Genomic DNA, 25,623 nt, shown 5'->3' on the forward strand with positions numbered 1-25,623 from the left:
GGTGGAGAAGTGGTCTAAGGCACCGGGTGGAGAAGTGGTCTAAGGCCCTGGGTGGAGAAGTGGTCTAAGGCCCTGGGTGGAGACGTGGTCTAAGGCCCTGGGTGGAGAAGTGGTCTAAGGCCCTGGGTGGAGAAGTGGTCTAAGGCCCTGGGTGGAGAAGTGGTCTAAGGCACCGGGTGGAGAAGTGGTCTAAGGCCCTGGGTGGAGAAGTGGTCTAAGGCCCTGGGTGGAGAAGTGGTCTAAGGCACCGGGTGGAGAAGTGGTCTAAGGCCCTGGGTGGAGAAGTGGTCTAAGGCCCTGGGTGGAGAAGTGGTCTAAGGCCCTGGGTGGAGAAGTGGTCTAAGGCACCGGGTGGAGAAGTGGTCTAAGGCACCAGGTGGATCAGTGGTCTAAGGCACCGGGTGGAGAAGTGGTCTAAGGCACCAGGTGGATCAGTGGTCTAAGGCAATTGCCTTTACAGATCACTGACATCTCCGCTCTGTCCGCATGGGCCCAAGTCGCTGGCTCAGTCAACATGGATTTGTGAGAAAGTTTGCTGCTAGTTTCCTGTGGATCAGTGGTTCTTTCCAGGTCTGCCTGAGTTCTTCCCCCACCAAATATACTGGAATCCATGTATAGTCTATGCGCTGAAAAATGGCATCAAACCCATATCAACAGCATCTCTTCATCAAGGACAAAATCTATGAACCCTGCTCCGCTAATTGTAACTGCACTAGTGGTCTTCATAGTTTTAACTCAATTCAATTTACATATTAATCAATATAGCAAAAGGAAAAATGGACAACACTGCATGGTCACACTAGTGTTCTGCAATTCAATGCATCAAAGACAACATTTATCTGTGTGGACAGAATTAACTGTGTCAAAAACAACATCATTCTGTATAGATACAATTCACTGCATCAAAGACATTTTTCTGTATGGACAGAATTCACTGAATGAAAGAAAACTGTGTTCTGTATAGACAGAATTCACTGCATCAAAAGACAACTGCTCTGTATAAACAGAATGAAGACTAGTAGTCAGTTATCTACCCTTGGAAATATATAGGAGGGCACTGCTACCGGTCCAGCAGTTGATATACACACATGGTAGAAATGTTGTTAAAAAGAATGTTTAGGTATTGCTCTTAGAATCAAAATTTTGTTTAATGACAATTCATCTGTTGAGAAAAGAACTAAGGAAAAAATTTTTGAGGAATTCGTGCCAAAAGAATGAGCTGGTTGAATTTTTTTTTTTTTAAATGCATCTCTTAGCACAAGTTGCATGATGTCATTAATGAAAGCAAAAGTAGAAATTCATCACAAATGGGTCATATGTAGAGTTATTTTATAACCCTGATGTGGTCCCATGGTTGAACGCACTAACAAGTATACCACAGCCAAGATGTTCATTTGCAAATGAAGTGTAATTTAATCTCCATAAAGTGAAATAGTAAGTCAGTTTGGACACACCCCCCCTTTTGTGTCACCTAGGTAGTAATGATAACTCACTACTAGCTCTCATTAACTGTATCAAAGACAAGTGTTCTGTATAGACAAAATTCACTATATCAAAGAAAAATGTTCTGTATAGACAGAATTCACTGTATCAAAGACAAGTGTTCTGTATTGACAAAATTCGCTATATCAAAGAAAAGTGTTCTGTATAGACAGAATTCACTATCAAAGACAACAGTGTTCAGTCCATATCTCCAAAATGCTACTAAAGACCTTGAATAATTCCTATATAAAAATGAAGTCAATAATTCAAACAATACTGTAAATATTGTTCTAAACCTGGTTATTGTATACCGCATAAAAACCAAGCTTTCACCTCATTTAGATGATGACTCATTGAAAAATACAAATACATCTGTCCTAATGATTTCATTTTTTGTGTACTTTTGGTGGTTTTATCAGCACTATTAACACATTATTGGCCATTTCACTGTAACCCAGTATCTTTCCCAAGGGTACATGTAGTTATCCTGGGCTGGCCTGGATGGGTGTTGAACTTGGCCTGGGCAGGTATTTAATTCATTACTCCAGAGCTACCAAAGCTCACCTGTCCAACTTGCTTTTATGTACCTTGAGTCCAGTAAATAATGCCTTAAATTTGTTTTTCATTGAAAAATCAGCATTTTATTTATTTATTTATTTATTTATTATAAAAAATATACATGCCATATAACAATGTTATCCCACATTGTTTTTCTTTAAGTTAAAATGAATAAGAGACCTGTAAAGTAATTTGTTCATAGATAGTGTGTGCGTGTGTGTGTGCGTGAGTGATTTGGATTTTTAATGTAGCTTTAACAATTTTTCAGTCATATCGCTACAATGTCTGTAGTGTGGCAGTTTGTCTAGCACTGGGGTATCGATCATGCAACATACACTCAGCATCATGTCCCACCCAGTCACATCATCCTGCCACAAGGCAAAGCAGTCCTAACACTAACCTCTTTATGCTGAGGGCCAAGACACATGAAAATCATAGAGATAATAAATGAAAATTCTGATACTTTCCATGCATTAATAAAAAAGGTTTAAAACAGTGCTTAATGTGATGGACTGGCCTGGCAAAAAATTGGAAGAATGACCCCCATTATTGGATGGTGCTATTTGGTTGTAAATCTCTTTAAGATACTTATTTCAGCTATTTGAAAACCATAAATTTATCAACAAAATCCTAGGCTTGCCCCGAATATTAAATTATAGTCTGTAATTGCTGAAAAATGTCATTACACCCATAACAACATCTCCTTATAAAGGACAAAATTTATGACCCCTGCTCTGCTAACTGTAATTGCACTAAATGTCTTCCTATTCTTACAGGTCTATTTCAGATTGTCAGCTTTCCTCAATTCAATTTACAAATTAACCAATATAACAAAAGAATACCATTTAAAAAAAAGGACAACATTTAGTGGTTACACTAGTGTTCTTTGTAGACCGCATTCACTGCATCAAAGACAACATTTTTCTGCATGGACAGAACTGACTGTATCAAGACAAAAGCATGCTGTATAGATATAATTCACTGCATCAAAGGCAACTGTTCTGTATAAACAGAATGAGAACTAGTAATCAGTTATCTACCCTTGAAAATGTATAGGAGGGCACTGCAACCAGTCCAGCAGTTGATATACACACATGGAAATGTAAGTTCCAAAGAATGTTTAGGTATTGCTCATGGAATCAAAATTTGGTTCAATGACAATTCATCAACTGAGAGAAGAACTAAGGAAAATAAATGTGAGGATTTCATGATGAAAGACTGAGCTGGTTGAAAGATTTGCACATAAAATCTATCTCTTAGCACTTGTTACACGATGTAATTATTGAAAGTGAAAGTAGAAATTCTTCAGAAATGGGTCATATGTTAAAGATTTTTAAATTCTAAAGTGGTTCTTTGGTTGAGTGTACTACCCAGTATATCACAGCCAAAATGCTAATTTGTAAATTTAATCTCCATAAAGTGAAATATTAAAGATTTTAAACATATTTTTCCCTCTTCAAATTAACATATGTATTCTGTTAAGTTCAGTCAGACTTTAAAGTTATGCCAGCTGAATATTTTACATGTAAGTGAATTTAATTTCCCATTGCGCTCATTTTTTTAAAAATTTGTATTTTCATATGGATGTAGACATTATTCTTGCAATCAAATATAAAGCAAGACATTAGTCACAAATATTTACTGGGTTCTTCATTTTTAAAATTTTAAATTTTTGGATAGACCAATGATTCTTTCACTATGTACTCTTACTACATATAGTTATTTTTCCATCATTTCATACTACCCACACATAACAATAACACATACTCAGCATAATTAACCTTTTTCAACTTCATGATTCAATCTAGGAAGTGTACCGGCAAATATGTATGGCAAAAAAACAGAACTGATAACGCCAAGTTAGCCAAATAATTTACTACTGTGGCAAATGTCAAGTCTGCACCTTGTTACTGAACATGGGAACAAACACGAATCGATCACTTTACAGGGACGTACATGAAGGACTTTGCGAATTCAGTACATTTCTGCAGACCTGTAGTTTCCCAAAATGTTCCAACTGTCCAACTTTCTTTTATGTACCAGGTCCAGTAAATAATACTTTATTTGTCTTTTCAGCATTTATTTATTTTATTATTATTTATTATTATTATCAATATTATTATTATTATCATCATTATTATTGACATACATGCATATAAGGATGTTATCCCACATTGTTTTTATTTGAGATAAAATCAACGAGAGACCTAGGTAAATTCATTTATTCACAGATACATGTAAATCAAAGAGATAATAAAAGAAAATCCAAAAACTTTCACCTATTAAAAAGGGGCCAAACCAAAAATGTGTAAAGGGATTGACTGGCCTGGCAAGAAATTGGAGGGATGACCCCCATCACTAGCGAAAATCATCTTCTGTCTGGAAACATTCAATACCTACTGAGATTAAAATGAGTGGAAAGACTGCACACAATAATTAAAAAACCGTACCTATTTTTTTTAGATTTTTATCTTTAGCTCTGTCAAAGACGTAGAACTGATATATCAGTTAAGAGTGGGACAAAAGGAAGTTTTTGAAAATAACAACATAGTGCCAAAACTAAACTCCAGTTATGTTGTGTAATTAGGCCATACAAAGAAAACATTAAAATTCCATTCATGTTATTTTTTGTACTATTCTTGTACACTGCCTTGCTAAAAGGAAGGTTTATGAAATGATGCTCAAATAGTAAACAACCAAATAATTGAATTTTATTGTATTCAGGATTATGTTATGAACATTGTTTATATAGATACACTGGTAAATATCAACCTGAATTCGTAGCATTCTTCAGAGTCTTTAAAAGAACCCATCTAATATCCACAACCATATTCATATTTGACCCAATTGAAATGGGCCAAATGCCTGCCATACCTGGCATCTAATCTCTTTCAAAGACAGGAGTTGACCAAATGTAAACACGACAGGACATTGTATTTACCAACCTGGAGAATGCCATAGTGGTTTCATTGCATAAACATATATACGTAGGTAAACAGCAACTCTATTTCATGTCCCTTTAATTCTTAATAGTAAAAAATGTCACTCATGAACCTACCTGATTAATCAAAATTTAATAACCAAAGACAAATGTATGTATGTATGTATGTATGTATGTATGTATGTATGTAAAGTTATCATAGTTATCATAAGCTATGACCAAATTTGTCACCTTCCATAACATCATACCATGTATAATCATATGTAAGTCAAGTCTAACTACGAACAACACAGACCCTGATCTGCCATCACAAAATGTACCTGCAGATCAGGGTCTATGTTGTTTGTTCTACTGATCACTCTTTACAAACTGCATAGACCTGGATCTGCTGGCACATTATGCCAATGTAGACCTGTGCAGCTACCAGCTGGGCTCAACTTATCAGTGAGTATATATGGCAGTACTTTGATTTTTCATTCATGCTAAAAGACCACATACACACACATATATATATATCTATATTAAAGAATCTGATGTGATAAATGTGTGTTACAGCTCATATTTCTTAAATTTCAAATTTATTTAACTTGTCCAAAAATACTTTACATATTTATAAAACAACTGATAATGGGCTATTTATTTTGCAGGAAAGGAAATACTTGCTTCTGTGTTCTCTGTCTTACTGTCCATTTGCTTACTAACAGAAAGTATCATTGTTCTAAAAATAACCCAGCAATATATCCCTACTTTTTGTCACAGTTATTCAATGGGGAATCAAATATTTGGGCAAGAAATTACACCATGAGATGCAAGAAAGATACAAATTATTGTTTTCCTTGCCATATCTTTGTTGAGCAGTTACATATCAATTAATCTCAAGTTTTTACAAGAAATATTATAATATTACATATTATAATGTAATAAGTGAATTCTGATTTTGTTTTCTAAGTGCGAGTATTACGACAAATATCTTTAAATACTCCCAGGTTTGCTAATCTCAACACAATAAATGACACAACACGTGGGTACCGTAGACTCTGGTACATGTTACATTTAAGCTATCTAATATGAAATTACCAGGATGTTGTTACACATTATATGTAAATGTCAAAGTTACCTATTTTTTCTCCCCTGTAATAATTAGTTGTATGAAGTCGTTACTCAAGCAAATGAATAAGTATATTTAAAAAATCCGATGAAGAATAAACAGACCCAAAATTAGGATACTGTAAATGATGTACATGTGACATCTCCAATAATTTTAAATCAGCATGTTGTAATGACTACACATGATAAATATCCTTACCGTTATAAACCAATATAAAAAAAAATGTTAATGGCATATAAAATTTAAATGATTATGTAACAATAGACACGAAAATTAAGCATCATCAGCAGGTTGAATATATATATATTTCTTGAAAGTCATTAGCTAAACTTAACTTGTTTCCAAATAATTTTCAGGCAAAAATTTAAGTAATATAAAACCTGTGCCAAAGTATGAATAAAAGGGATATTTTTCCATCTGTCTTGGGCAATATTAGCTACAGAAACTGTTTTTTTAACAGACGTAACAGCCATATTTAAACATTTATATCCCACTACAGAAACCATTTTTTTAACAGACGTAACAGCCATATTTAAACATTTATATCCCACTCATCTGCCATTCTTCCAAGCCACATGATTTGTCTATCATGCAACACTATTGTAAACTGGTCACATGTTCGAGTCATAAAATAAACACAGCTTGATCATGATAAAGTCAGCCTTTTTTCAAGTTGCTGTTACTTTTTAAAAGTCTTCAAGATATAATATTCTGACACCACACCAATTTACGTTATTGGGAAAAAAGTTCAGAAAAGCTCATTTGTGATTTCATTTTACGACTTATATCATGAATTACATCACAGATTCGTCATTTCATCTCAATGTGAAACATGTCTGAAGTTTAACATTTTGCAATAAACATGTCTGAAGCTTAAAAGTTTCAGCTGAAACATGTCAAAGCTTAACATTTCAACATGTCTGATGCTTAACATTTTAGCATAAATTTGTTCAAATTTTAGTATGTAACAGTTATGATGCCTCATTACATAACAGACGCACTGACCAATAATGTGTAGTTTTACCTTTTTTTGTTTTAATTCTGAGGATGTATTTATTATTCGGAGTGTTTAATTTTATTATTTCTAAGCAGCTTTAATGTCAATGACAGCTCACTTTTTTTTAGAAGATTGTCATTGTGATGGCAACTGATTATGACACCCTCACCTTAAGACTTGAAGAATGTCCTTAACATTTCACACAAATAGGCAGTGCCAGATTACCAAATAGGCCGAGTAGGCACCGGCCTAGGGGCCCCACAAAAACGGATCAAAATAATATTGATAAAACATATTAGAAGATAATTTGCGAGGGGGGCCCCAAGATTTTGACTGCCTAAGGGCCTCCACAGGGTTTAATCTGGCACTGTGAATAGGTGTCAATGCTACTGCTTTATCATTGACTGAAAATGACACAAATAACAACTTTTAAGTTTTATTATTTCTGGAAATATTGACATTTTTCAGATGTATCATTTATTTTATGACATCAAATTCTGTACAATATACATGATAGTGGATACATTAATGCAATGGATTTAAGCCCAGCAAATCTGGACTGTTTACAAAAGAGAAAGAAAGAGGTGGCAAATGAATAGCTTTATAACATAACATCAGAACTGAGAACTCTCCAAAAGTTAAATGTACTGCTTGATAAAAGCAATTTCTGGTCCTATACATAAAAATACAAAGGAGTAAATGAGTTAACGAGTACACGTATTCTATCAAGTGAAGGAAAGCACAAAAAAAAAGGCAACACATTTATGGATTCATGTGATAAAGATCTATTAACATATCCTTTCAATTTTAGTTTGGTGCTACATTTTAATAGTTTATGACCATCATGACACCATGCTGTACTGGAAATCTTTTAAACACTCATCAAGTATTATCAACCACTAATATCTAGAGTTGCATGATAGTACCAGAATACCGCTATATTTTTTCCAGTGGTAAGCAACACTGTGCTTTTTCATTTACCTGTACTTCTGTAGTTTTCATAAGCAAGAAACGTATGGACATTCCAAATAATCTTTTTATGAACTGAATGATATTAATAGCAGGTATTCACTTTTAATGACAAAACAATTATAAATTATATTTTTTGAGTTATTACAAAAAATAAATACATTTATGAACCTTCTATTAACTGTTTGACATGTGTCATGTATGCCAACATTGTGGCAGTGGGATGTTTCTAGTAGATATTTGGACTAAATGTAAATTTTTTATTTTACTAGTGTATGTTAATGAGTCAAGTACATGTATTCCTTTTTAAGGCCAAGAATGCATAGATGATCAGAGACCATTTGTTTTCTTTTCGAATTAAAATAAATTCTGAAGTCCAGTATGTTTTGTTGATTCAGTGCATGCCATGTTTACAGGCCCTCTTCATCTTCAAGCACTGTTTACACTTTCATCTTGCCTGGGTGTTGGCATCCCACTCAAAGTTTCCATGCCTATTATATATATAGTGTAGCTAGTAAACTGTAGGCTTCAGTGTCAACACTTCCTATTTTTATCAACAAGCTCTCCATATTCAACAGTCTTTTACAGGGTGCTAATTAGAGTGCAAGTTTAGTCATCCCACTTTAGTTACAGTGTTTAGGTGACAAATTATACAAAATTATTAACATACAAACAGAAATTTCATGTGCTATAAGATAAAGACCATTTCATTTTCAGAGGGAGGGGGCCGAGTTATTTATTTTATTTTCCTTTTGTCTCCAGATAATTTTTTTTCATCAAGTATTATCATGGATATAATATGGTGCAATATGGTTGTAAATCTGAGCAAGATATTCGTTTCAACTATTTGAAAGCCATAGATTTATCAACAAAATCCCAGGCTAATGCCCCAGAATATTAAATTATTGATTCTCTAATATAAATGCCATATATCATTGTACATATCATAGTATGTTCAGAAGTAAAATATTTCATGGTACCCAGATATAATGTTAATGTAATGGTACCCAGATATAATGCTAATGTAAAATGGTACCCAGATATACTGCTAATGTAATGGTACCCAGATATACTGCTAGTGTAATGGTACCCAGATATACTGCTAATGTAATGGTACCCAGATATAATGCTAATGTAATGGTACCCAGATATACTGCTAATGTAATGGTACCCAGATATAATGCTAATGTAATGGTACCCAGATATAATGCTAATGTAATGGTACCCAGATATAATGCTAATGTAATGGTACCCAGATATACTGCTAATGTAATGGTACCCACATATACTGCTAACGTAATGGTACCCAGATATACTGCTAACGTAATGGTACCCAGATATACTGCTAATGTAATGGTACCCAGATATAATGCTAATGTAATGGTACCCAGATATACTGCTAATGTAACGGTACCCAGATATAATGCTAATGTAATGGTACCCAGATATACTGCTAATGTATAATGTTAACTTTTATCTGGTGCAAGTCTGATCAGCACATACTAAGGTAAACTGTTCAAACAAATCAACCATAATCTACAAAATTCAGTAACTCAAACTTTAATAATTGAGATTTTAAAAAATGTTTACTTTCTTCATGTTAAAATAATCTGTATGCTTCCATGTATGACAGACTTTGTTCATTATGAAGCATTTCTGTACACTTTCATGCATTACAGACATGTTCTCCATGTTAAAATAATCTGTATACTTCCGTGTATGAGACTTTGTTCATTTTGAAGCATTTCTGTACACTTTCATGCATGACAGACACTTTCTTCATGTTCAAGCATTGTTTACTTTCATGCATGACAGATACTTTCTCCCTGTTCAAGCACTGTTTACACTTCATGCATGACATACTTTCTTCATGTTCAAGCATTGTTTATTCTTCCATGCATGACAGACACTTTCTTCATGTTCAAGCATTGTTTACACTTCCATGCATGACAGACACTTTCTTCATGTTCAAGCACTGTTTCCACTTCCATGCATGACAGACACTTTCTTTATGTTCAAGCATTGTTTACTCTTCTATGCATGACAGACACTTTCTTTATGTTCAAGCACTGTTTACACTTCCATGCATGACAGACACTTTCTTCATGTTCAAGCACTGTTTACACTTCCATGCATGACATACACTTTCTTCATGTTCAAGCATTGTTTACTCTTCCATGCATGACAGACACTTTCTTATGTTCAACCAATTTGTATGCAACAGACACCTGAACATTTTATAAACTCAAAAAAGACTGAATGATACAAAATTTTTGAACAAGTACCTTAAAAATGATGCTGACTAAGCAACAGACAGGAATGTATGCAAACTAGCTACAAAAATGCAGTTTTTCTTTTTTCAACTTTCTATCTGACCTAGATCAGATTACAGACAATTCCAGAATAATCTACTTTAAAATTCAAACATGGCAATAGAAAATCTCTCTGCACACACCCTATGCCAACATTAAAACAATCTGAGAGGAATTTCTTTTTTAATACTTCTCACGAAGAGACTCAAAGGACAAATACTCACCAACATGTACATTGTGCATCCCATGCATCAATGCTTCCTAATTTGAAATTATGTCTTGTCAACAAAGATCTAAAGCAAAGAAGAGCAGAAGGAATGGTAGCACTGTATTACTTACCATCTAGCAATGATTATGAATTATTTTTTTTAATACAGTGACGCTCGTCGAAATACTAGTTTCTTAGATCCAATAAATTAAATTCTTGTAGAAATACACCTGTTACTGTAGGTAGGTTGGAAGCGACGTAGGTTACTTATGTATGTACGCAAGTATACATGTATATATGTATGTATATATCAGGGGTGCACAATCCCCAACCTGCAAACATGTTCTGTCCGGCGCTCTGGGAAAATTAAAACAACATACAAATCTGGCCCATGAACAGTAATTATATTAGAAAAATTAGTGTTTGCAGCCCTCAAGTGGTCTTAGAAAATGGAATCTGGCCCTTGGCCAAATAGAAAAAGGTTGGGCACCCCTGGTATGCACATATCTAAGTTATAAAAGCATGTATGTATTTATGTATAGGGTTTAACAGCTCATTGGCACAGTAACGCCTACATAGTGTTGCTCAAAAGGCAAGTTCCAAAAATGCAAGACTAAAAATTATTAAACACTTTAGGAAGATAAACCCTTCCCCCAAAAATTAAACATTTAGAAAGTTACCGATGCCAAGTTCTAACAAACCCTTAGTACAACTTAGAGATTATGGAAATCCCAGAGAACTTTATGGCAGAATGGTCAATGCCAAGATCTGCAACCAATATATGGATGTCTGGATCCAGTTTAGGATTTCCTAGAATTTCAATGAATTTTCAGGATTGTATTTTAGGCCGTTTTTGAGTTCAGGATGAGAAATATGAGCTATACTAGGAAGTAGGGTACTCTTTGACACAGAAATACTCTGGGAAGCCAATTATCCTATAATGTGACACAAAAATATTCAGGGAAGCCAAGTATTCTTTACTGTGATACAGAAATACTTGGGGACACCAAATATTCTTAAATGTGACAGTGACACAGAAATACTCTGGGAAGCCAATTATTCTGTAGTGTGACACAGAAATACTCAGGGACACAAAGTATTCTTTAATGTGACACAGATATACTGAAATAAAGCAGTGTCTGTAATGTTCAAGTAACAGAGTGACACAAAGACAGTCCTGTCTTTGGTAATAGACTGTACAACAGAAAAAAAAAACAAACACAAAATGAAAACAATCAGGTTATTTTTGTGCAATTTAAAGAATGAAGATGGACTTCTCAATACCTGCTGATAAAACCACTAATTGCCTAACAAAATGTAAACAGGCGCCTACATTCAACTTTGATTTTTTGTTGCTGTTGTTGTAGTAGGGCTTAATGACATTTTTCAGCACAAGATAGGCTATACATGGTGGTCAGCATTATTGGTGGAGGAAGAACCCGGGAAAACCCCAGAAAGATCCACCGACCCACGAGAAGCTACTGGCAAGCTTTCTCACATACCTCGGCTGAATCCAAGACTCAAACTCACGCAGACAGAGGTGAGATGGCAGTGATCCGTAATGGAGAGTGCTTTAGACCACTTGGCCACTTGGGGCCCTTTTCAACTTTGACTATTTTAGTGATGAGTAACTGAATGATGTTTAATGGCAATTTGACAACTGATGAGTAACTGAATCTCGTTTAATGGAAATTTGACAACTTTAAGTAAATAAAACTATAACTGTTCAAAATCATAAAAACAAACAACAAAGAAAGTGGTCATTAAATTTCAAAAAGTATGCTATCATGCATACCAACAGACTCCTGAATGCAAACATGAAGATAGAATCAGACAATGAGGGAGTCTGACAAAGGATTGAACATTTTTGTCAGCAATAGTCCTTGTCTCAGGGGAAGATATCTCTTTCTCAAGTTATTATCCATATTGTTGATGTTGGCATCACCTTTACATATTTGCATTTAGCTCAATTTCTGGAACACTGCTGTATGTACAGTCATGATACTTATTCTGTGGTCTCATCAGAGCCATGGTGACCATATTTTCATGCTCCAGTGTCTGCCACGATTGAGGAGAGACTTGTCGTGCATACCTGCTGTATGTCTTATTAGCAAGCTATAAATAGATTGTTTACCTGAACAAGCCTTGATTATGACCCTAGAAGATTCTAGAAATAAATTTATTTACAGTTTGGGGTAATTTTCACTCAAGATACTTTTTTTCAGAAAAGGTTATTGTGATATAACACAACTGGGGATGTGTACGAGTTTGAGATCAACATAATTATTAATTCCTCCTTTAATATCAGTATGTAGAAGTATTCACTGTCATGTTCAGATATAATTTGAGAGGAATCATGTATTTAAATTATTCAATGGAATTACAAAGTGCTCATTCAAGGCTAATGGTTTCATTTCATAACGTAGGGATTTGTAATTATTTTTTTGAATTTTAGTAAACTTATTGGTCTTGCTTTTTCTATTACTTAGACCATAGAGTCATAACAACATATAGCTCAATAGCTAATAATATTTCAGCTTGAAATATATGGCCCAAAAATTATATTAAAATATGCCATTATCATAAAATTAAACCTAATGTGAAATTTTAAAAAAATACTTTTATCAAACTGTGTTTATAACCTAATGCTTCATACTCTCATTTAGCATGTAAATGGTTCTGAATAGCCAATGAAGTACTGATGTGGTGGTAAACAACACTGTCCATGAATAGCCTACAAAGTACTGATGTGGTGGTAAACAACACTATCCCTGAATAGCCGATAAAGTACTGATAGTGGTGAACAACACTGTCCCTGATTAGCTTTCAGAGTACTGATGTGGCAGTAAACAACATTATTCCTGACTGATGGTATGTATCTGTCAACTAGTGCACACAACTGCAAATCTTAATTTTTTAAAAATTTAGGAAACAAAAACTTAATTAGCTATAATAATAAAAAGGGGTTTCATGTATATATTCTACGACAACTTTTAGAAATTTGTGAACATTTTAAGTCACGACTATACCAGAAATATTACATTCCTGAAAATGTATGAATTGAAAATATTTATATGTATCCAAATGTGAATCAAAGCAAGGTGAGCATGAAATTGTATTGTCATGAATGCCTTTTTAAAATCTTGGGATGAAAAATACCATTAGTGTTCAATAAGTACTTAAGACATAGTAATTGACTAAATTACATCTATTACACGAATGTAAGAGAGTTTACGGCCAAAGTATTGGGTGTGGGAATACAATGTGGGTTTTGTCATTTAATGTACTGGTGTCCAATGTTAATGGATTCTTTGTACAAAGATATCAAGGTCCAGACTACAATGTGTCAAATTTTAATTGCAAAAAATACATTTTCTCTTTTTGCCCAGGACTGTTCTTTCTGACAAATCAAATGTGAAAAACCATAATTAGAAAAAAAGATTACACATAACAAATTAACATGCTCACTCAACTTTATGAAGCCAAAATAAAATGAGAAGGTCAAGTGGGATTGATACTGCTCACATCGTACATTTGTCCTTAAGGAAAATAATGAAGGCAATCTGATTTATGAACTTTGATTTTAACGCCATTAATAATAAAGAAATAACATTCAATTTGCAAAAATGTATTCATTTTCATGCAAATGCTGGCAACATGGACTGACTCACGCAGATCATGGGCATGCCTTTACATTACTTTTGATATATGCCGATTTCAATTTATGTCTTAACCTCAGGAATGCATATATATTGCAAATTGAGCATCCCCTCTCTCTCTCTCTCTCTATATATATATATATAATTAAATGATCATGGTTCAGTATTTATCAATGTAACTTTTACCAAATCACTCACAAAGTAAATAATATCCAGGGGACTTTACGTTAAATTTGTGAGTGAATAGGTCAAATGTACACATCGATAAATACCCAACCATGATCTTTTAATCCTTATAATTCCAATTTACTTCCCTTCTGTCATCAGATATATGGATTTCATCAAGAAAACATTCACTCTTATGTAGATCAAAATTTGAACCGATACAGAATACATAGCTTGATCTTTGCTAGCCAAGAGTCGTTGATTCTTTACACAGTGATATAGAGTAGAGTATCATAGTGGGTCATGACAGTGATATATTGTTATGATCATTATTTAAATATATTTAAAAAAATGTCTGATGCTGTTTAAATGAGGCTATTCCTATTTTTTCTTCTAAAATTACGCTTGCATATGGCATGTGTTATTATAGCAACGTCATTGTTATTTAACTACACATTTCAATATTTCAAAAGCAAAATCATGTCCATTTTTAGTGAGATTCCTTGCTTGACACATGACCCTGACCTTTAATAACAGCTGCTGGAACATGTTATCGAGGCAAAATGAAATAGTTTGTGATGACTGGCTTCTAAAGCCTGCCATATGCCTTCTTTGGCAAAAGGGACGAGTGTTGCAGTTCAGGAAGATCTGTGCAATTACATTGTTTCAACTTCAAATGGCTGATTTTAACCTGGGGTTTGTAAATTTTGATTGGATATCACGGTACTGGGTGGGTGGCGGCTTGCAGTTATTATTAGGGTGCAAGGCGCTAATATAGATAAAACTTCACATCAAATGACCTGGAAACAGGGAACCAAAAGTAGTCAGCAGAATTTATCGATGTGTAAAAAATTCCAGATCAATATCATATGCCCGGTTACATCCAATCAAAACTTTGAAAACACGATGAATTAATAAAAGTTTAATTATATAGTGGACATGTGAAGTACTGAATAGTTGAAGATATGACTGCATAACCTATATTATCCAACTAGGCTGTCATGTTCCCAACCAGATCGTGCCTTGCATGATAACTACGAATTAGATTTGTTAAAATTTCATTTCAAAGCTATATATGGGGCTGCTGAGTGGCCGAGTGGTCTAAAGCACTCACTGTTCCAGATCAGTGCCATCTCACCACTGTCTGCGTGGGTTCAAGTCCAAGGCTCGGCTAGCGTGGGTATGTGGGAAAGCCTGCCAGTAGCTTCTTGTGGGTCGGTGGTTCTTCCCTGGGTTTTCCAGGGTTCTTCCTCCACTAGTTATACTGGCCGCCATGTATAGCCTATCTTGTGCTGAAAAATGGCATTAAACCCTAGAACAACAACAACTACATATGATAAAGGTAACTGGATGATTAAGAATGGAGCAAGGGCATCATATTTCTGGACAAATTCTAACGTTTGAGAATACAATTTTCAAAAGTAAGTTGCCAAGATCTGGAACTGAATAATTTTAAAGCCATTAATTTTAAAATTAAAGGTCATAAACACTTATGCTGCATCTGGGACAGTTCTTAAGCTCCAGGGGATGCCAAGACATTCCTGAAAATGGTCCACAATTTATTCAGCTCCTTTAGTATGTTAAACAGCCTGGGGCAAGTTTCATGATTCTAAATGCACAGAAGTTTACAAAGAAAAAGGCCAGCAACAAAAAATGTGTTTCCTAATACAATGGTTTTAAAATTAGGGTAATTAGATATAGTTTATCTTATATATATTATAATGATTAGTATATATAATGTTCTAATCTTTTCAAGTACTGGGCAAAACTGGCTCAATTAGACACTAAATCCCAGAGAAAGCTCTTTGTTCTTGACCAAGAAGGGGAGCAAGGAAATCTGGATGGGAGGTCACCCTGGAGAGTCTCTACAAACAGGAGAGAATTTCAGTGTATTCCAATCCTGAAGGCACGGGACACAATTCCTAGGGATGAAGAAAATAAACTTTGATGACTGCCTTATCGAAGGACCAGATTTCTTCCTCCTTCAGTATCTGAGACAGTATCTGAGACAATATAGTTGGGGGAGAATGAGGATTGGAAGGGAGAAAAAGTCACCTAAGCATGTTCCACGTCAAACTCCTGAGAGTCCATGAGGACTAACAGAATATCTTCATCCTGCTCTCTCATAGGAACCAGGATTTTGTTGCCCAGTATCTCTCTATTGTGGGGGAGACATGGGGTGGTTTGGGAAACTCTGGACCACAAATCCTCATGTTGAGTAAGGGGACTGACCCTGGTGGAGGATTTAGAAAGATGCGAGTGACTGGCGACCATCATGGGAGAAGAGGACATGAACCACAACTACAAACTCTGGTGTAACAGATGTACTGCCATGATTCAGTCTGCTAAAAGAAATTTTTATAAAATATCTGTCAAAAAGGCAGACAATCTAAATGAAATGTAGAAAATTCTGAGTTTACACCAAAAAGAAACAGTAAGATCCCAAATCAACTAATAAATGATGGGTAATAACTGATGACATGCATGATATTGTCAACAAATTTATAGCCCACTTCAATATTATATGCTCATTTTATTCTCTGTTAACTGTATATTGTCAGAATCATTCAGTATTTTATGATATTGCACACCTTCATATTGCATTCACGTGCATAAAGGAACTACTTTCTATTGTAAACAAACAACAGACGCAGACACCAGCACTTTTGATTTGTAAACAAATCATGTACACTCAAGTAGTAGGCGCTTTACGTTTTGGTTGATTAAATTTGTTTCTGAATGAAGATGTTTCATGGACTGCCACATACCAGCTGCTTTGACACATTCTGCGTTAACTTTTCTGAAACAATGTTTTGGATTTAGGCTAGCTATACAGTTGATGCCAGGAAGGTCCTTACAAATTACAAGTGACAAGGGATAAACTGTCTTCTTTGCTGGTAAAAAGAATGGCCAAACATTTCCTTAACAGTTTTACATCCTGAATTCCCTCAAAATGTACTTTCCGAGTTCTGCAAATCCGAATTACATGAGCCATGTCATAGGTTCTCTGAATCTTGATTACACATTTTGAAATTGTACTGTAATTTCGAACATAAGTGCAATTACATCCTCCTTACCGCACTCAAAATGAAATAAGCATTAAATTCCATAGTGTCTTTTTAGATAATTGCAATTGAAAGACTTCATATCTTTCCCACATTATGATTTCAAACATTCAATGACAGAAAGAGAAACACATTTGCAGATGTCAACATGCTTCTCCCTCGCTTCTTCAATCCAATGTATTTCATGTGGAATTGTCACATATAAATCCAGTCCATAATCACGATATTTTGTAGAATTGAAATTTAATACCAAATCTGTTCATTCCAAATCAAATGTACAAATTGTTACAATGCACAATCATTCACAATAGAACTCCAAATTTCAATTGTAATTATACATGCCATTTTCTTTTGAAAGTTATATCGAGCATGTGACTAAGTTCAAATTTATCTGGGCAGAGTTATGTGCGCAAGAATAATGTTGTTGTGTAATGATGAATCTGCGCTTCTGTATTTAGTTTGGAATACGGCATACATTCAGTTATTTGTTTCTTGTAGTGTATTTTGTTAATATAATTAAGCATTAGATAGAATAAGAAAATAAGCATATAATTAAAAGTTTACTGCATTTGTATGGGAAAATATGAACTTGTTTCATCGGAATGATATACTGCACTCCCAAGGTCGTGCAGTATTTACATCTGAAAAACTCATTTATATTCTTCCATACAAATGCAGTAACCTGTAAATATAACATGAATTCCAGTATCTCAGATATTAATGTAAGAAAATAACAAGTTACAAGATTTGATTAAGTCAAATTCCTGAGAACGTACAATTCTCTATTCCATTTATGTAATGTGCAGATGTAGTAAGTGAACTAAAAAAGTTTACTTCTAAGAAATCAGTTGGATTGGTCCAATTATGTCCATTCATCCTAAACAAATGTGTTGTTATTATTGCTCCATCTCTTACCTATAAAATTAATCAAAATAATAAAAGTAATTTCCCTTACCTACATAATTGATCAAAATAATAAAAGGTAATCTTCTCATCATAAATGAAAGCTGCTAAGGTTATACCTGTTTATAAAAAAAGATTCAAAATCAAATCCAAATCAATATAGATCTATTCTGCCAACCGTATCCAAACTGTTTGAAAGACACTTTTCCAAACATGTATATGGTTAATTAAGTATAATTTAATTCATGCATCCCAATCTTGATTTAGATGAAAGCAGTATGCACTAACAAAACTCTCTGGTAAATGGTTGCTTGCAACAGACAATGGAGAATTGGTTGGAACCATACATTTTAATTTTAAGAAGGCATTTGATTTAGTTGACCATACAGTAATTGCACGAAAACTTTAAAAGTAGAAATGTTCTCACTTATCACTCTCATGGTTCAAATCGTACATATCTGACAAAAGCCAAGTTGCCATGGATAACATTACACCAGATATGATATCCATCAACAAAGAAGCTCCACAGGGATCTATTTTAGGACCTGTGTTATTCATACTGTTTATAAATGACTTGCAGTTGCATGCACACCATTCAAAAACTGATATATGCAATGATAATAACATAAGTCTGTGTCTAATGTTTGGATGACGATTCATATCAAGTTGAATAATGATACTCAATGAATATCATGTTTATCAATCTGCTAAAAGGCAATGTTGCTTAGAACTTAGACAAGATTATCAGTGAACAGAAATCCAAATCTTGAGCTGTGTATCATCAAAAATAAAATAGAAAATATTGACACAAAAAACTTTTGAGAATTTAGCAAGTGAAACATGTTTGTCAAGAATTTACTTTAATGGAGGATACAATATATCTGCCAATGAACTATCAGAAATTATTTTACAATGCATTCCTTCTTCCTCTTTTGACTCCTGCTGCACAGTTTGTGGAAATACAACTGATAGTAACATTGAAACAATCCACAAACTTCACTTCAAATTAGGGTAGCAAGAATTATCCTCAATTTACCATTTGATACAGCATCCAAAATTCTATTCTCAAAATTGAATTAGCTGAAATGTGAATACAAATAAGCCTTCCAAAAAATCCCCTATTGAATTCTGACAACTGAAAATTAGCAAAAATCCAGAAAGGTAATACAAAAGAATAAAAAGAAATACTATCCTTTAATGACCATATAGAATTTAAGGGTGTGCTGAACATGAATGCTGGTGTGAGACCCACTTCTTCAATTAAAACTTGGCATAAATAACATGGAATATTAATTTCAGAGATTCTTATCTCAGCAAAGATACTGAAAAGGAGGCCACAAACTAATGTGGCAAGGATAGAATTACTAAATACCTACCCAAAGTCTTGAAAATGACCTTAACTTAATTAAGTCACAACAAAAAGTTACCTTAATATGTTGGATGTGGGGGAAAAAACATATTAGGCAAGGTTATGAATGAATGTACAATGAATGAATGAATCAACAGAGCAATTCATGCTGCAAAGCGAAAGTCTTTTGTGTAGCGTAGTTTTCCCCTCTAAATAATGGAGTTATCCAGAAAAAGGATGAGGACTACTGGGCATGCATCACTGATGCAAGGTTGTGTTCCAGAAATGTCTGGAATGTCAAACAATTGGAGGATGACAGTGGTAATTTCTATTCCAGAAAAAAAGTATGCTAAACACATTGACAAGAAAAATAGAGGATTTCTTCTAACCCTGTTTTTGGCATGGGTTAATTTTTAAGACTAATTTACAACCAAGATTACTTTTTAAGACTAATTTCTAGCATTGTTCTTGGCACGAGTTAATTTTTAAGACTAATTTCCAGCCCTGTCCTTGGCATGAGTTAATTTTTAAGACTTACTTCCAGCCCAGTTTTCGTGGCACGAGTAAATTTTTAAGACTAATTTACAGCCCAGTTCTTGGCATGGGTAAAATTTTAAGACTAATTTCCAGCCCTGTTATTGGCATGGGATAATTTTTAATACTAATTAATGGCCCCATTATTGGCATGAGTTAATTTTTAAGACTAATTTCCAGTCCCATTATTGGCATGGGATAATTTTTAAGACTAACTTCCAGCTCTGTTTTTGAGTCAAATTTTAAGAATAATTTCTAGCCCTATTATTGGCATGAGTTAATTTTTAAGACTAACTTCCAGCCCTGTTATTGGCATGAGCTTATTTTTAGGACTAATTTACAGCCCGATAACTGGCATTAGTTAATTTTTAAGACTAATTTCCAGCCCCATTATTGGCATGAGTTACTTCTAAGACAAATTTCCAGCCCTATCATTGGCATGAGTTACTTTTTAAGACTAATTTACAGCTCCATTATTGGCATAAGTTAATTTTTAAGACTTATTTCCAGCCCTGTTATTGGCATGAGCTAATTTTTAAGACTAATTTCCAGCCCTGTTATTGGCATGGGATTATTTTTAAGACTAATTTCCAGCCCTGTTATTGGCATGAGGTAATTTTTAAGACTAATTTTGAAGCCCTGTTGTTGGCATGAGTTAATTTTTAAGACTAATTTCCAACCTTGTTATCAGCATGAGTTAATTTTTAAGACTAATTTCCAGCCCGGTTATCAGCATGAGTTAAATTTTAAGATTAATTTCCAGCCCTGTTATTTGCATGAGTGACGCAATTTGTTATCATACTAATTAACTTTTTCAGTGCTTGCATGAAGAAATAATGTTTTACATGGCAGCTCCCAACAAAATCGCAATATATATTTTAAATCTGCATACTACATGTTTATATATTTTATCCGACAAAAAAAATGTTAGGTTTTACAAATATTCTAATTTGGAGAAAAGAAAGTACAACATAATTTAATGAAATTTGCATTTTTTATGATACTTCATGATACTAATGACAACTTTTGTTACAAACAAAAGTTTGATTCCCATGACCTAACTTCAACTGAGAATATCTAATAATTGGGGAGGTGGGTAAATTCACCACAACCACCACTTCCAACTCATCTTGACCTAATATTGGGCAAAGACATATCACAAAATCCTCTCAAGTACCAAATGGTTGATCCCCAAATGTTTGTAAAATGATCCAAGCAAACAACCATCCACCCAACTCCATTATCAGAGATAGCTTCAATTAATTAACTTCCTTTGAACTGGAGCAATTTATCAGAATAATTTGTTTCCTGTTGTTGGTGATGTTTATTGTGTAGTAGACAAAAAGTCATTGGATATGGCCATTTGGTAGGATATAGCAGGGCAGATAATTGGGGCTAGTTCTTTGATCATTGATCTTCCATACCATGGGTCCTATCAAGCAAACTGTTGTCAAGACCCAAGCACAGTTCAAAATGGCAAACTCTGCAGACTTAATGGCAAAGTTACACAGACCCTTTAACCTCTCTGGCTGATATTTCTGTCTAATAGACAACAAATAAGAGGAAAACAAAGGAAGATATTTATTTGTACTTCATCTTGGCAAAATATTCCCCAAGTGGTCTGAAGCGCTCACCATTACAAATCACTGTCATCTCACCTCTGTCTGCATGGGTTCAAGTCTCGGGCTCGGCAAATATGGGTACATGAGAAAGCTTGCCAGTAGCTTCACGTGGTCAGTGGTTCTTTCTGGGGGTTTTCCGGGTTCTTCCTCCACAATTTATACTAGCCACCATGCATAACCTATCTTGCGCTGAAAAATGGCGTTAAACACAATAAAACATCAATCATCTTGGCGACTTGAAATTTTTTTAATATATTCAGCTGCAGGTCAATGCAAACACAAAATATCACCAGTGTCACAGAATGGCTCAAAATGGAATACTAAATGTAAACTTGACCAAAGATAAATGTATTCTGGTAGAATCTAAAATGGAAAAATTGTATGCAAACTTTCCACTTTTCCATGGAAATTAAATCTATAGGAAAGTAATCTGAAAGGTGTTCCATTTCTGCAGAACTCAAGCTTAAAGATATTCTAAATTTGGAGTAAGGTATCTAAAAGCATAAACTAGCAATAACAAATACATGTATTAAGAACCTGCCCTAGTCTATAAGGCACTTAATGGGTGCAATTTGATGACATCACCAAATTTGAATATTCTCTGCATATTTATTTAATCACTTGTACATCAACAATGCATATAAATTATAAAATTCTACCATTCCTTCACAATTTGTAAGAAATTTCCAAAACCCTTGTTAACTTATTAATCCCTGGTGCCTCATTTACTTGTCAGGAGCTAGTAACCTACTTCTGAGCTCTGTAACATCAAGGTCATTTAAGATACACAAAGTGGGTGGTATTATAGAAAAGTAGATAGATGTAGCTCTACAATGATACCAAATAATCTGGACTTTCCAGTTGCACAATAAAATACAGAGGGAAAAATTAAATTTTTCTGGACCCTATTTTTTTCTCCACCAAAACTTTGCCCATGGTCGTAATCCGATTTTGTGTCCGGATTTTAAACTTTTTGGCCTTATATCTAAGGCACAAAGGTCTGACCTGCACACAGACAGGTGAACCTTTGCAAAAAGCAGGATAACATGGGCATTGGGAATATAAAATTGCCTGGATACAACAATGATGGGTCCATTAGGCAAAACAAAACAAAACAACAAAACTCCAACTTATAACCTTCTGCTCATGCACAAGTGAAACAGCCTATGTAAAACAACATTTCAAACACAAGTGAAACAGCCTATGTAAAACAACATTTCAAACACAAGTGAAACAGCCTATGTAAAACAACATTTCAAACACAAGTGAAACAGCCAATGTAAAACAACATTTCAAACACAAGTGAAACAGCCTATGTAAAACAACATTTCAAACACAAGTGAAACAGCCAATGTAAAACAACATTTCAAACACAAGTGAAACAGCCTATGTAAAACAACATTTCAAACACAAGAGAACATTAGGTAAACTGGAAATCTCTTGGAAGTTAATATATTAGTTTGTATTCAGAAATAGCCCCCAAAAATGTGTTTCCTACTTGCATTTCTGGCAAAAATGACAAATTCTCAGGGTTAACACATTAACCCCTGGAGCTTTTTTGTCATTTTCGTCTGAAAATCAAGTAGGAAACACATTTTGAAAGCTATTTCTGAACAGACTCGAAAACACCAAATCCCCAGTCATCTTTCAATAACATACTGCCTAGTTGTGTTAGAAACATCATTTTTCATTGGCTTTTTAACTCACGCATGAACAGAATAGTAAAACTTGGAGTTCTTTTTTTTTTTTTTTGCTAAACGGAGCCATTATTTTTGTATGGAGACCACTCTTTATTCCAAATGCCCATCTTATCCAGCTTTTTGCAAAGGCTCATCTGTCTGTTTGCAGTTCATACTGGTTTGCCTTGGATCTGAGACCAACAAGTCTAAAATTCGGACACAAAATCAGATTCCGACCACGGGCGAATTCTGAGTAGAAAAAAGTCGGGTCCAAAATAATGAGGTTTTTTATCTGTATTTTGTAGTGCAACTAGATATTCCAGATTATTTGGTATCATTGTAGAGGTACATCTGTCTACCTTTCTATAATACCACCCACTTTAGTGTATCATGCATGACCATGACACTACAGAGCTCGGCAGTAGGCTGCTTCCTCCTGCCCCGTTAAGTTGTCGCTAGGGGTTAATGTGTTGATGAGTTAAAGGGATAAATTAAGGAAGTCAACTTGCTTAACATTGTATATTTATCTTGTGTTTTGAGTAGACCTCCCTGATTTCAATCTTAATGCAAATATCTGAAGATGCCAGAACCTTGTCAACATCAATGAATACCCCTCTTCTCCTAACTTTAGTTTTCCAACAAAAGCTCTTCTTTTTATGGTTTTGCTGAGCAAATCATACAGAGTGGGGCATTCACTGATGCATCCATTGCTAGCTTCAGTTTTACACAATATTAACCTATCTTGCATTCTGGCATACGTTGCTCATTTGATCCATCTTGCATCCTGGCATAGGTTACTCATTTGATCCATCTTGCATTCTGGCATAGGTTACTCATTTGACCCATCTAGCATTTTGGCACTCATCTGACCCATCTAGCATTTTGGCACAAGTTACTCATCTGACCCATCTTGCATTTGGCACAGGTTACTCATTAAACCCATCTTGTATTTTTGCATAGGTTACTCATCTGACCCATTTTGTGTTTTGGCATAGGTTACTCATCTGACCCATCTTGCATAGGTTACTCATTTGAACCATCCTGCATTTGACAGGTTACTCATTTGACCCAACTTGCATCCTGGTACAGGTTACTCATTTGACCAAACTTGCATTTTGGCACAGGTTACTCATCTGACCCAACTTGCATTTTGTCATAGGTTACTCATTTGACCCAACTTGCATTCTGGCATAGGTTACTCATCTAACCCATCTTGCATTTTGGCGCTGGTTACTCATTTGACTCATCTTGCATTTTAGCATAGGTTACTTATCTGACACATTTCTATTGCTGTATTATTTCTTGATTATCACTTGATACAATTTTACCCGATTTTAGATTTTTTTCAAGCAAGTAAATAAAATATGGCAAAAGACTATTATACAAGCCACACCATGACAATTTTCTAAGCTCACTTTTTAACAAATTCATAATGACTCTCTAAAAGCTTTAAGGTCTGGAATTTATTTTTTCCTTCATGACTCTAAATGTTGCAAATTTGATTCTAATCTGAAGATCGGTGATCAATATGTTTTAATCAGAGATATTTGTTTTGTTTTTTTATGGAAAAAATGTTGCAATATTTGTAAATTTTGCTTTGTGTCCCTGAATTCATGGAGGTATTGCTGTCAGCGGATTATCTTAATCAAATTTTGCCTGAAAGATACTATTCATTAATGACACTAACGAGTACATGTCTGATATGGTCTATCATTAAACATAATGACAGTTCTGCATGGTTACAATGTGCTGAAGACATTAAAAATTGAATGTATGAAAATAATTTTCTGAAGAGGAAAACTTGAATCATTTAAAACTGGTTTTTGAAAATCATAATCAAATGATTGGTTGATGGCTTTTGAAGCAGTCTTTTATGTTCTGATTCATTATCACAATACTGACAATAACTAGTCGAGTACAACCTATCTTATGAAAATATTAAGTTAATTTTAAAGGGCTACAACTCTAACCGAAACAGAATCAACAAAACAACTCTAACCAAAACAGAATCAACAAAACAAAGTCCACAAAATGCATATCTAGAGCTATGAGACATGCATGCACCAAACTGAA

At 34.5% G+C, this 25,623-nt stretch overlaps 1 protein-coding gene and 1 long non-coding RNA gene across 2 annotated transcripts in view; one reads left to right on the forward strand and one right to left on the reverse strand.

Annotated features, from left to right (window-relative positions):
* The window catches only part of LOC149773639 (uncharacterized), a 31,729-nt gene extending 9,630 nt beyond the window's left edge, over window positions 1-22,099 (forward strand). Inside the window, exons 3-4 of the long non-coding RNA XR_016417326.1 lie at window positions 13,242-13,446; window positions 16,156-22,099. This is a non-coding gene — a long non-coding RNA (uncharacterized LOC149773639). The remainder of the gene's footprint in view (window positions 1-13,241; window positions 13,447-16,155) is intronic.
* LOC149773637 (protein eva-1-like) overlaps window positions 1-25,623 on the reverse strand; it is a 258,264-nt gene that overhangs the window by 176,108 nt on the left and 56,533 nt on the right. The window lies entirely within an intron of this gene.

Source organism: Sinohyriopsis cumingii, unplaced genomic scaffold, assembly GCF_028554795.1.
Source record: "Sinohyriopsis cumingii isolate HCF-2022 unplaced genomic scaffold, ASM2855479v2 utg000622l, whole genome shotgun sequence".
Lineage (NCBI taxonomy): Eukaryota > Metazoa > Mollusca > Bivalvia > Unionida > Unionidae > Sinohyriopsis > Sinohyriopsis cumingii.